The sequence below is a fragment of the Oncorhynchus tshawytscha genome, linkage group LG10 (genome assembly GCF_018296145.1).
Source record: "Oncorhynchus tshawytscha isolate Ot180627B linkage group LG10, Otsh_v2.0, whole genome shotgun sequence".
Lineage (NCBI taxonomy): Eukaryota > Metazoa > Chordata > Actinopteri > Salmoniformes > Salmonidae > Oncorhynchus > Oncorhynchus tshawytscha.
In genome coordinates, this window is record NC_056438.1 from 27,107,632 (window position 1) to 27,121,189 (window position 13,558).

The following is a 13,558-nucleotide window of genomic DNA, read 5'->3' on the forward strand; positions in this document are numbered from 1 at the left end:
TTTCAAATGAAGACATCACATTGTAATGCATGTGTAATTATGTGCATAAATATAATCTGTATAATACAGGGATATAGCCTATTGAATGCCTATGCGGGCCATTATATATGTGTGCATTCATTTGCCCCCAATTACCAATCTTAGAGTAGCCTGTACTATACAACAAGCGCTTTGGACTGGTCGCTAAAGTAGGCATAACCTTGAATAAAGTTCACTCAAACTTTAGTCCATAAATTAAAGTTCCCAATCATTTTCATTGTCTTTCCTATCATATTTTTACTACTTTCTACAGTTTGTATGATAAACTCCCATGTGGCCAGCCAAGTCACTGTTAAGTCACCTGAGATTGCAAATGCAAACATGTTTATATCTGCAGTATCCCATAGCTATTTCACTAGTTTTAAAGATATTTCGACCCGCACCTTATACAATACAAATGCATTCATTGTGTTCTATACGTTTGGGCATGTCATAGTAATATCCTTATTCGTATCCTTTAACTCGTGAGTTTACTCATAGTTTCATGCTAGGCCTACTCAGGGCTCCTCGTTACAGCCTATATAGGCTAAAACCAACTTCCGCTCTTGGCAGTCTATTATGAATTAATAAAAAGCACTTTAAATGTGCTCAAATCGAGGGCAGTTGTCGTTGCTATCCTTGAATGGATTCGGTAGCGATAAAAAAAAAATCACCTTGTCAAAAGAGAGAGATTCGGGTCAGAGTTGCGGTAAGATACCGAGGGCGGTGGAGGCAGGAGTAAAAAGGACTCGCGTGACAAGCACAGGGAAAACACGACTTTCCCAGGCATTCGGGTGTCCTCCAGGCACACATTAAAAGTGGACTCTCATCTTTCATGTCGCTTCTGGTTATCTTGGCCTGCTCCTTGCCCATGTATGTTTAATCATATCAGATGCTCCTCCGTTGAGTGTAGACTCCGTAGGGAGAATCAATAGATTGTCCCAAATTGATTGAAAGAAGGAAGTAGGCTACAAGATGACATCTTTGTTCATCTTTTTAATATAAAATAATTGTTTGTTGGACGGAGAGAGAGAGAGAGAGAGAGAGAGAGAGAGAGAGAGAGAGAGAGAGAGAGAGAGAGAGAGAGAGAGAGAGAGAGAGAGAGAGAGAGAGAGAGAGAGAGAGAGAAAGAAAGAAAGAAAGAAAGAGAGAGAGAGAGGGAGAGGGAGAGGGAGAGAGAGAGAGAAAGAAAGAAAGCATGGAGATGTCCCAAATTGATTGAAAGAAGGAAGTAGGCTACAAGATGACATCTTTGTTCGGCTTTTTAATATAAAATAATTGTTTGTTGGACGGAGAGAGAGAGAGAGAGAGAGAGAGAGAGAGAGAGAGAGAGAGAGAGAGAGAGAGAGAGAGAGAGAGAGAGAGAGAGAAAGAAAGCATGGAGATGTTGACATGTTACTTGTATTTCAAAAATGATAAAACAACTACTGCTACTAATAAGTAGATATAATTATTATTATTGTTTTTGTTGTTGATGCTAATAGCCTCCATTTTTGTATTAACAGTACATGAACTTAAAATAATGAATGTGTCCACCAGATACAGTATATGTCCATATACTGAGTTGTTTTAAAACCCTAATTAATGTTTCAGTTGGGGTTTATAACTTTAACCAAACCACAAGCAATGCTTGCAACTGTAAGAGCAAGTGTCAAATACTTTTTCAATCTTATTTAAGAAAACTATGATTGCCTTTAATGTATAATAGTATCAGGCTGTTTGAATATTTAAGGAACCCAATATCATTTGATGTCACTTGATTTTAAATTACGGTCCACACTACAAATGCAACAAATTATCCCACCATACTTGATCAATAATTACCCTTTATTAGCTGAGTAAAATGAAGCGGCTGATCGTCAAACGATATCCACACAAGCGGGGCACCCAGTGAAACATCTCAGGAGTAGGCTTAACTTAATTAAAGGAAAACTTCACTCATAAACTAACTTTTGGTACTTTTTAAATTTGTCCACTGATTATACAGTGCCAAGGTCTTTTGCATGTCAGCAGTCAGGTTTATAAGATATTGGACTTTAAAGAAGCGTGTGTGTTAAAGAAGAAGTGTCACCAGCCACATCACCATGAAACCTTGACCGCTAACATGCAAAATATGTTGGGACTGTATCAACAGTGGACTAATAAAAAATAAATACCAACTGATTTTGGGACAGTGTTGCCCATCAAATCATAATATTGCAATATGCAAATATGCAGACATGGCAGAAATACTTATTCGGGCCAAATTATGTGCCCTAGTTTGGATATTATATTGCAATCCAATAACTGTTAGGCCTATTCAATGAATCTGTCATTTCAGAGGAAACTCTTTAAAAACCAGTTTAATCACATTTCATGGCATAAAGTTGCATGATTCTAATTTAATAGTAAAACATGTACATATTTTAACAGTTGTAGGCTTGCTCCTTATCGAAAAACAAAACAAATGTGGAAATAGTTATCACATGTAAAACCCTATAACTTTAATGTAGCCTCAACCATATATGTTTTACAAGACCTATAAAATAGCACTAACTTATTAGGTATTATCAACATCCTCATTAATCCCATTGGAGGAAACAGACATCAAGCACAGCCGCCTAATAGCCTACACTCTCAGCAATGGCTTCGTAGCATGATTTATTGAAAAATATGGACCTCGTGTCCAAGCTAATATGACAGAAGTGCTTTGACCTTGGGGGTAGTGTACTTTCGAGTTAGCTGCATTTTTTTCCATGTTATCTTGAGTGTGCTTTCCTCCTTTCTCACGCGATTCCTGTATTTGAGAGGAATTAGGCCTGTCGTTGAGTACCTTTCCCCAACTAAGCAGGGTTATTTCAAGTATGAGCTGAACCACAAAGCCTACAGGGTCAGTTTGAATGGGATGTGTTGGGCAAGCTGTTGAAGTTCAGATGCTTGATGCTACCAATCCTAATCAAAAGCTCCTCTTGTGGCCCCAAACAGTCTCGAATCGCAATTAGATTAGTATAGGAAATATACAGGGTTTGCTTCCAACACAGATAAACCTTAATGGGCAATTTAGCCCATTTACAACCTCAAATGCAGTATCTCCAGCACCAAACCAGTGTCTACGTTATCACTGTGTTTCTATGATCTGTGGTTAAAAAGATAATGTCCTAAAAAAACACTTCTCTGTGACATCACATTAAAAGTTAAATAATTGTGTTTTTTTCGGAAACCTGTAACGAGCTTCTAGCCAGGTGCAGGGTATTGTCTTCCTCCCCACATCACCGCAAATCTCATAGTGTTTGAAAAACACTGTTTTTAAAATGTTTGAACTTTTGATGATGTCATCGGGCAGACATTTTAGAAATTTGCCATTTTCACATACTGTACGTAGACACGGGTATTGTGCTGGAGATAATGCGAATGAGTTTGAAAAGTGGAAATTGCCCTTTAATCTAACCCGATAACGCCATCTCAAACAATGGTTAGTGCTGCAATTATCTACCTGCAAGTGATGCCAACCACATGAGAAGTGCTGTGTTAACATTTTGACCCCAGTTCCTGGCACTGCTAAAGGCATTAGTGGAATTATGTCGAGGCAAATATGCCTTGGAACTAACTCTGATATACGCACATTGATCTAATGTCCCATAAGCCTATTTATTTCCAGTGGACTACATAACCCATCAGAAGTGCTCCTTTGTTCCAGCCCTGAGGGATAAAACGTGCTTCCTGTGTACCTGCACTTATCCCATACAGCGAAATTAACCTTGCTTTGAGTCGACCTCCAGGCCTATATGGTAAGGAGCTCAACAATTATGCTGATGTTGATTCCTTCCATACACTGAGGGTTCATGGAGGGTCAGGTTATGATTCAAACAGAACGCAGTAGCCTAATTGCTAACTAATAAAGCCTTCGCATAAACAAAGTTGTAGGGGTCGTCTATGTGAATAGTTGAGTTCTATTGGGCCAATGATCGTTATCAGGAGATTATCTTTCCCCCATTCATTCCTCTTTTTTTCCATTACAACTGATCCCCTGATACAGCCACAGGCTTTCATTGGGGGGAAAAAACATAGATTTATGTGTCCTACTAGCGTTTATAGATATTTGACATCTCAGAACATGGTCTTTAATCTTGCCATCTCCCCAACCATAGACTTCACACACACATGATCTGTGGGAGAGGGCAACTCTTGGCACTAAGCTGTGATGTGCTTATAATGTCAAGCCTTTTCTTCTATTGTGCTGACCTGACGAGCTGGCCTTAACAGGGGTTAATTTGCTGTTAAAGGGTTAAACAAACGGCATTTGTACTGTAGTTTCATAAAAATGACAAGCTCAAATTCCCACCTAATCACATAAAACAATTGTGTGGTAATATTATTTTTTGGCTAGCCGGTTATGTGTCCAGTTTAGGATTTAGCAATGTGTTTCGTTAATGACTAAACCAAACAAATCCCAGAATGCCTTTTGGCCTGTCCTGGTAAATTGCGTCCTGTGTGCAGTGAGGTGAAAGGTAATGGGGATTAAACTTGGAGAAGTATGTGTCAGTTTCAATGGGAATGAGCCGCCTGATCTGGAGTGGTCTTTTGAGTTTCTGGAGAGGGGATAAAATGCAGATTAACTCTAAAAGCAAAAACAGGGGTACATTTTGACCGCAAGGTGTAAAAATAAATCATTTTTTGATCCTTCTGAAATGTTGGGATTTGTCAAGCAACTAGTTACCAACATAAAACACAATTTACAATGATTTATATGTTAATATGAATGAATTAAATATAATATATATTTTGTATACTAGTGGTGCACGGATAAACTGGAAATGTGGACTCAGCAGTAAATAAAGCTAAAGTTTGTGATAAATACACAAAATTTGGCACAGAGGTAGATGTACAGTATATACCCTGAAAAGATATAGATTGGTATGCCCGTTCCCTCATCCTTAGATATGGAGCCACCTAAGACTTGGTCCCTATAACTAAAAAATAATGCCTTCAGAAAGTATTCACACCCTTGACTTATTACAAATTTGTTTGCGTTACAAATACTCTGTAATGTGAAATTGGAATAAACATTCTAACATCTGTAAACAAAAAAAAATATGAAAAATAAAACAAAGTATGCCTTCAGAAAGTATTCCCACCCCCTGACTTTTTCCTCATTTTGTTGTGTTACAAAGTGGGATTAAAATGGATTGAGTTTTTTGTCAACAATCTCCATAAAATGCTCTGTAATGGGATATATATATATATATATATATATATATATATATATATATATATATATATATATATATATATATATATATTTGTGTGTGTAGAATAAAATGCTAAAGGACAAACAGTATGTGGACAGGTGATCGCCGAACATCTCATTCCAAAATCATGGGCATTAATATTGCGTTGGTCCCTCCTTCGCTGCTATAACAGCCTCCACTCTTCTTGGTAGGCTTTTCCACTTGGAACATTGCTGTGGGGACTTACTTCCATTCAGCCACAAGAGCATTAGTGAGGTTGGTTCTCAGTACGCATTCCAATTCATCCCAAAGGTGTTCAATGGTGTTGTCATGCTGAAACAGGAAAGGGCCTTCCCCAAACTGTTTCCACAAAGTTGGAAGCACAGAATTGTCTAGAATGTCATTGTATGCATTTTCGTTAAGATTTCCCTTCACTGGAACTAAGGGGCCTAGCTCAAACCATGATAAACAGCCTATTATTCCTCCTCCACCAAACCTTATAGTTGGCACTATGCATTGGAGCAGGTAGCTTTCTCCTGACATCCACCAAACCCAGATTTGTCCGTTGGACTGCCAGATAGCGAAGAGTGTTTCATCACTCCAGAGAACACGTTTCCACTGAGTAACTAAAATGGTGCTGATCCATCCTCAGTTTTCTCCCATCACAGCCTTTAAACTCTGTAACTGTTTTAAAGTCACCATTGGGATTATGGTAAAATCCCCTGAGTGGTTTCCTTCCTCTCATCTACCAGGTTTTCCTGTAGGATTTTGCCTGCACTTAGCTCTATTCTGTAGTCTTTGCCGATGACAAGCATACCCATAACATGATGCAGCCACCACCATGCTTGAAAATATGAAGAGTGGTAGGCTACTCAGTGATGTGTTGTGTTGGGTTTTCCCCAAACATAACGCTTTGTATTCCAGACATAAAGTTAACTTCTTTGCCACATTTGTAAAAATAATAATAATTTTAAAAAAAAACAATTTCACTTTTACATTATGGAGTATTGTGTGTAGGTCAGTGACAAAACAGGCTAAATTCAGGCTAAAACACAACAAAATGTGGTAAAAGTAAAGGGGTGTGAATACTTTCTGAAGGGACTGTATTTAGATTCCAGTCAATGTCTCTATACCACTTTGTGTCTAATCTTTCAGAAGCAATTGGAACTGCGTTGATAGTCCATAGCATTCCAAAGGTGGAGCTAAAAGTCTGGTGGCCTATGACTTCCATACCGGTGCAGTGACGTGTGGTGAGGTCGGTGCACGGGCTTTTACCAAAGCCAGATTAACTCAGAAATAAACCTTTATTAAGCCCAAATTCACCATACAACAGATAGCTCCAACAACCAGAGTGACATAGGCTACCATTTCATGCGGATTAATTAAACTGTCAATGTTGATAATACTTTTAGCAAAAATCTTTCATTTAAAATCTGTAGAAACTATGAGAATAGAAAGGTTCGGAACTTTTGTGAAACCTCAGAGCGCAGTTGAAAAATATACAGCAAATAGAAATCCAAGATGGATGATGTTAAGAGATAGATGGGAGGGGTTGAGGGTGGGACTAATAACAATAAGATGACTAATGAAGAGTATACTGTGTCCGTAAAATGTATAAAGGTTCGGGGATTTTGTGAAACAGCACAGTTAAAATTATATGGCAAATAGAACTGGATGGTCTTAAGAAATAGATGGGAGGGGTTGAGGGTAGCGGAAGGATCGGAGTAAAAACAAAAAAAAGATAACTATTGTAAAATAGATTTTGTCTGTAAAATGTAATAAGTATGTATAAACTGTGTGTTGTTGTTCATTAGTTTACTCCAATTAGGGAGGGCTGGTATGGGTAGTGGAAAATAATGAAGCCAAATATATTTTAAAAGATGTGTATATACAGTACCAGTTAAAGGTTGGACACCTACTCATTCAAGGCTTTTTCTTTATTTTTACTATTTTCTACATTGTAGAATAATAGTGAAGACATCAACACTATGAAATAACACATATGGAATCATGTAGTAACCAAAAAAGTATATATATATTTGAGATTTGAGATTCTTCAAAGTAGCCACCTTTTGCCTTAATGACAGCTTTTCACACTCTTGGCATTCTCTCAACCAGCTTCATGAGTTAGTCACTCGGAATGTATTTCAATTAACAGGTGTGCCTTGTTAAAAGTTAATTTGTGGAATTTCTTTCCTTCTTAATGTGTTTGAGCCAATCAGTTATGTTGTGACAAGATAGGGGTGGTGTACAGAATATAGCCTTATTTGGTAAAAAAAACAAGTCCATATTAGGGCAAGAACAGCTCAAATAAGCAAAGAGAAATGACAGTCCATTATCACTTTAACACCTGAGGTTCAGTCAATCCGGAAATTTTCTTCAAGTGCAGTCGGAAAAAAACATCAAGGGCTATGTTTAAACTGTCTCTCATGAGGACCGCCATGGGAAAGGAAGACCCAGAGTTACCTCTGCTGCAGAGGATAAGTTCATTAGAGTTACGAGCCTCAGAAATTGCAGCCCAAATAAATGCTTCACAGAGTTCAAGTAAAAGACACATCTCAACATCAACTCTTCAGAGGAGACTGCGTGAATAAAACCTTCGTGGTCGAATTGCTGCATAGAAACCACTACTAAAGGACACCAATAATATGAAGAGGCTTGCTTGGGCCAAGAAACACGAGCAATTAGGCTGGTGGAAATCTGTCCATTGGTCCGATGAGTCAAAATGTGCGATTTTTGGTTCCAACCACCGTGTCTTTGTGAGACTCAGAGTAGGTGAACGGATGATCTCTGCATGTGTGGTTCCCACCGTGAAGCATGAAGTAGGATGTGTGATGGTGTAAGGGTGCTTTGCTGGTGACACTGTCTGTGATTTATTTAGAATTCAAGGCACACTTAACCAGCATGACTACCACAGCATTCTGCAGCGATACGCCATCCCATCTGGTTTGCGCTTGGTGGGACTATCGTTTGTTTTTTAACAGGAAAATGACCCAGCACACCCCCAGGCTGTTTAAGGGCTATTTGACCAAGAAGGAGAATGATGGTGTGCTGCATCAGATGACCTGCCCTCCATAATCACCTGACCTCAACCCAATTGAGATGGTTTGGGATGAGTTGGACCACAGAGTGAAGGAAAAGCAGCCAACAAGTTATCAGCATATGTGATAACATATGATAACATACATTCAAGACTGTTGGAAAAGTGGAGTAAGGTTGATCTGAGCGTTCTGCCCTAACTACAGCAGTCAAGCGCCCAAGCTAACTGGCTAACGTTGGCTATGTTTCTAGCTACTTCCAGACACAAATGAGAGAACAGCTCACTCTGACCTTTTTACTCGCCCTAACAGAGCTGGTTAGGCTGTTTTTATGTTATCCAGAGTGTTGGTGACTGCAACTGTGCTGCTGGCAACAATTTAGTTAGGCTTTTTTGCCAACGTTTACTGACACCGGCCATATTGAACGAGTGTTGAGCATTCGTACATTCGTCAGTTATTCTGAGCTCTGGCACACTCAGAAGAGAGTGCTCTGAGATCGGAGTGGATAGCCAGAGCAAATTTACCAGTTACGTCTGTCAACAGTTGTTGCATTAACATCATGAACATTCTATTGAAATGGATACTTGCATAGTGGAATCTTTTGTGAAGATCTGTAGCTAGCTAGCTAAACAATGAACCATAATCCCAACTCATGATGTTACTACCTAGCATGAATCTGCAGGTAGCTAATCCACCAGGTTCAATGTTAGCTAGCTAACATTAGGCTATAACTAGCAAAGCAAATGGCTCTTAGATAAAATAATATTACTACACAGATCATACACGTAACATTAACTAGAACTAACATTAGTTAGCTAGCTAACAGTACACTAATTTGTAACGAAAACGACTTTCTGATAAAACTAGAAACATGTCATATCTGAAAATGTAGACTATCTTACCTATTTCCATGGATGGACGCTTCTCCCTTTGTCAGGGATGCCATTGTTGCCCTTAGTTTGAAGATGCAATCCGGAGACAGGGGCTTTCTCCATCTCCTTAGCTATCATACTCTAATTCCACTGATTTCAAAACTCAATCTCTCGGCATGTCCAGCCCGCTCATTATCTCAGCCAATCATGTCTAGTGGGAAGGTTTCTGTCTTTTTCTGTGGTTAAACCAACTCGGCTCGTAATCTAACAATTGTATTCGTATTTACAGATGGCATACAAGTTTGTAATTTAAGCATATGAAAGTTCACATGTTCCAGAAGGCATTTCTGCCAAAAAACACATTTTGATTTAAAAAAAAGTTTACATTCAAATGGCTCTCCTGTGAAGTAGTGATCTGTGACATACGTCTAGTTTCCTGAAAAGAGTCACATATATATATATATATATATATATATTTATATAAATATAAAATTCACAATTTGTCGCTAGATAATGCAACAATTGCAGAGGAAATGCTTTTATGCACAAATATTGATAAAAAAAACATCAAGTTGCAGTAAACTTCGAGTCATGCAATGAGTTTGTTGTAGCCTACTACCACCACAACATGGAAAAGCATGAGTTTATAGACAGTTGGAAAAGTTATGATGAACTTCAAAACTTGTTTCAGAACTTCATAATTTATGGTGTTTATGTGCACGGTGATGAGCTTCATGCAAATTTCCACATAAATATATATTTTTTACGATCTTGCTTTTATCCATATTTCATCATATAAACTACCCTTTCCCATTTGACAGTGAACTGTTGTCTATAGAACATGCGCCAAAACCAGATTGGACAAGTATGCTATTTACGCAACAGTTTCTATGACAAAACCATTGGTAGAGTTGAAAATGAAATGGAAACACATTAAACCTGTGGGTTTTTTTTTGATACATGAAAAGCAAAAGTGATTTTATGTGCACTATGTCATCACACACAGCATTTATCCTCTAAATAGTCTGTTTGATGGAAACACACATCTGGTGGGAAAACATTTTGCATTAAGATTTTTTTAATATTCACATGAAAATCTGTCGCCAATTGAATGGAAACCTAGCTAGTGACAAATATTTTCACCAAATGTAAATAGCAGTGTAGCCAAGATAGACATGTGATAGCTTGTGATGGCGGAATATTTCCATTACATCTGACAAAATGACACTGCTCAGCACTATCTCAACCATAGACCCATATAGCATCCACAGTTACAACTGATAGGTGGTACTTAAATACCAATATGGACACATTTCATCCGAATAATACGCAATGCAAACTCCATAGCCTTTTACAATGGATTTACAATTCTTCCAATGCGCGGTGAACACAAACAAACAAACAAACAAACACACACACACACACACACACACACACACACACACACACACACACACACACACACACACACAAATATAATAATAATATGTTATATATTATTAGGCACACATATATAATAAGTAACGTTCTAATGACATTTCCACATCAATAACTGAAATGACTGAAAAATGCTGTTCAAAATGTCAATGTGTCCCATCAAAACAAAATTCCAGCTTGATAAATCAAATTTGGGACAGAAGGTAGCCTAGTGGTTAGAGTGTTGGGCCAGTAACCAGAAGGAACATGCATTTAAGCATACCTCTACCCTTAATTGAAGTCCATTTGTCTGTCCTTCAGGGTAAGCCTCTCTGTTACAGCATTTTAGAAGTCACAGCTTAACCCCATGTCCATTATATTATTCTGTATGCACACGGCAGTCCCACAGTCGTGGGAGACGCATCCTCAAGGCCCATTACGACTACAAAAGTAAATGTCTAAGATGTGTAAAAGTCTGGGTAAAAAGTATTAAAGGGAAACTTCACAATTTTTCACCTCTACCACCACTCCAACATCAACATAACGTGAAAATTGTGCTTTTCTATGTTTTGTAGTGAAAAATATAGAGGATGATAAGTGTTTCCATTGACATAATCGGTGTATGTCTTGTGATTTTGACCAATTGTGAGTAAGCATTGCATACTAATTGCCTACCAATTGTCCATTAATTGGTTGATGATGTCATTTCTCTATATTTTTACTACAAAACGTAGAAACGCGCCATTTTCATATATGTTGATGTTGGGGTGGTGCCGGAGATGCTGAATATTAAGTTTAAGTGGTAATTACGTTTCAGTGGACAGTCCAGTACACACTATTCACCTGCCTGGCAGCTAGCAGTGAGGGAGAGGGTGTCAGGGTGGGTGCCTTTCATGTCACGTTGGAAGGCCGCGTGTGTCAAGGATTTTAATGGCTGTGAATAGATGGAAAGAACTGCATGAATACCCTGGCGCCTTTCCTGAGGTTTCGATGCAATTTTAGCAAATTTTGAGATGTTGAGCTTAAAAACCACCAGAATGATTAGCTAGATCTCCATCCAATTGGCGACAGATTTTCATGCGAATATTCTAAAATCCGCAAAAAAACAAAACATGCGCATTTTCCCACCAGAGAGGTGTTTCCATCAAATTGATTTGTTGCAGATAAAAGGCTGTGCTTGGTGATGTAGTGTACCGAATAAAAAATACAAGTTACATGGGTTTCCATCGCATTTCTAACTCTATGGATGGTTTTCTCAACAACAACAAAAAATGCATTATATAACGTGTGTCCACTCTGGAATTTGCACTTGCGTTGTTGTCTGTCATTACATTTTTTTATACGACATGTCCCTTACTCGCAAATAAAGTTTGGATGGAAACCTGGTTATAGACAAAAATATAGAACATTTTATATATATATATATATTTTTTTTATTATTATTTGCCTTTTCATAACAGCTTTTGTTTTACTAGTTTATCACAGGGTAAGCATTGCCTACCCTGACTGCATGTCACTGTATTGGCGGCAATCTTAGGTCATACCGGTAAATCAGATTAGCTCAATCATACCATATTTTACAGTAGGTATCAGGTTATTCTCTGCTCGTGCATTATCATTATCACCCACCACTGGTGTGCGTGGCCAAATAGCTATATTCTAATGTTATCCAATGTAAATGCCTGGATTAGCACTTGGATTGGACCGGTGCTTTGGTCAGATGACATGAACATTTCTTTGGCCATGCACACCAGTGTTGGGCTTGGCGTCTAAATGAGAATGCATGATCAGAAAAGAATCCCATACATACTGTAAAATATGGTGGTGGATCATTGAAGTTATGTGGCTATTTTATACAGTCATTTTGGCTCATCTTTATCAAGGGTGTTAATAATTTCGGACCACACTGTATGTGTCAAAAATGTTATGAAAACGGCATGAAATTAAGCTATAAACCACTGTAATATTTTGGGGAAAATATACCGGTAGAGCAAGACAGAGAAAGATCGAGACAGAGAGCGGGATAGAGAGAGAGGTACAAATAGAGGTACTAAATTAGGCAAGTTCAACAAACACAGGACATATCTAAAAGCAATGGTGTTCTGGAAGACTGCCTCTCTAAAGGCAGATTCATCTTAGATGTCTGGACCTTCATGACCTCATATACACTGCTGCTTTCTGGGCCATGGCCTTGACCTTGGCAGAGTGCCCTCTGACAGTGACCTATTATCGTCTCTGCTGCTGCGGTAATGGTACAGGAGGCTTCCCGACAGACAGACAGACTTCTAATACAGTCATCCTCATCCTCTGGATTCCGTAATGCAGACGGTAGAAGAAGAAGCAAAACATACCGTATATGTTACTAATGATATAGGAATTTGAATTTGGGGACTATTAATGGGTTCGGTATATGGATGAGTAATCTCAAGACTAAACCTGGGAATCAGAATAATCACTGGTGTATAGAGCAAATGAATTATGGATTGATAACCCTTGTCTAGTCCAATTGAAATAGGGGGCTTAAGTAAGTGTGTGCTGTTGTAGTCTTATCTAGCCTTAAGCCTCTATAGTACTGTACACCTATCTCTATAGCCTGTATGCATTTGTGGGGGATTATTTTGACAAGTATTTATATAAGATTAAGATTAACACTGAGTAATCGGTATCCTGGGAGTGGGGGGGGGGTAAATAATAATGTCAGTGAGCACATAGACTAAATAGATCTAAGACAGAGGAACTGTGGCTGATTAAACTAAATGTAATGAAATGCTATAGGCCTACACACACGGAAATGAAGAAGATCCAAATGAGTCAATTGCTGTTCACTGGAAATAAAAATCAAGTTGTTTCAACTAAATATTATTAAGTAACTGGTTCCACTGCCTTTTGTTTTGTTTACTCAACTTTTCAGTCAAAGTTTTATCTGATTTTAACATTATTAGTTGGCCAAATTTAGCTCCAACATGAGAAAACGTAGGCAAAAATTCAGTCAACTTAAAAATGTGTT